Source organism: Geospiza fortis, unplaced genomic scaffold, assembly GCF_000277835.1.
Source record: "Geospiza fortis unplaced genomic scaffold, GeoFor_1.0 scaffold26, whole genome shotgun sequence".
NCBI lineage: Eukaryota > Metazoa > Chordata > Aves > Passeriformes > Thraupidae > Geospiza > Geospiza fortis.
The window spans coordinates 1102643-1103973 of NW_005054425.1; positions in this window are offsets into that span (position 1 = coordinate 1102643).

The following is a 1331-nucleotide window of genomic DNA, read 5'->3' on the forward strand; positions in this document are numbered from 1 at the left end:
GCACCGCCGGAGCCGGGCCTTCCGCGGCCCCCGAAGGCACAAAGTCACCCTCGGAACTTCAAGTCACCGGTCTAGAGCGGAGCCAACGCGGTGCTGTCACACCCGACAATGAAACAAATAATTGCAACTTTTGAGACGTGCACACAATGCTCAGGGTGTCATTTCTTGTAAAACTTCACTTACCGGTTTCAAATTTCCACTAAAACTCAGAAAAGCGTCCCCTGTTAACTGCCGTGGCTGGAGAAGTAACCGAGCTGCTGAGCAGGGGTTCGGGTAGCAAGGCCCTGAGTTCACCCCGCTGCACGCTGCCACAGCACGGATGGACGCTCATGGAATCAGCTCCATGTCACACAGGGCTCCCACCGCACGGCAACACCTGGCCCAGGAGATGGGATGAGGAGGAAGCTGTCAGCTCTCCACGCTGCTGCTCATGGTTACAGTGAATCAAAAATTTGTACAAAGTGCTCAGGGCCAGTTTAGCACAAACGTAATTCTTTTCCTCACTTAAAAATGGAGGAAAAACAGCAAGGGGGACACAGCTTTTGTAAAGCATTTGTGCAGGCAGTGTCACAGGGAGAGATGCTCCCCTCTGAGCTGCCCCTGCTGGAGCCGCCCTGGGAGGATGCAGAGGAGCAGGACCCACACGCCGGGGGCTGTCCCTGCCAAGGGCACAGGACAAGGCACCACCTCCGGGCCTGGCAGCACGGGCTGCTCTCCATCCCACCCGGGGCTCAGGGGCCGTGCTGGGCCAGCGCCGGTGCCAAGCCGAGCTCTGACTGTCCCACCCCTGCAGGGACAGGGTGAGCCCAGAGTCACACCCAGATGCAGCTCCAGCAGCCGAGGCAGGCTCAGCTTCTGGGAGCCCCATATAGTCCTCAGCCAGCAGGAGCATCTCCAGTTTCCAGGAGGCTCCTGTCCTTTCCTTCCCCGAGTCTGACCTACATCTGATAGAACTCACTATACCCCTCTCCTTGTGCAAAAGCAAGATCAGGTTTAGTCAGGGAGCTTTAACCATAGATGTGAAATGCACCATATCTGTTTGTACTTCCATTTACAACAAGAGACCCACGGTACAAATCACCAAATATCACCATCTGGAGAGAAAACAAAGCTGGTTCATTACCTTCCAACAGCTGGTCTGCAGCACATCCCAAACTTGAGGGGCTCTGGCAAGGAGCAGAACACTACCTTTGAAACTTTGGGTCTGGGTGTCCCTGAGGGGCAGGGATGTTTGAACAACAGTGGATTATGGCGTTTCACAAATAAATCCATTTCTGCAATGATTCCCTGAGGACTCCTTTCATCAGAGCTGAAGGAACACATTCAGCAGG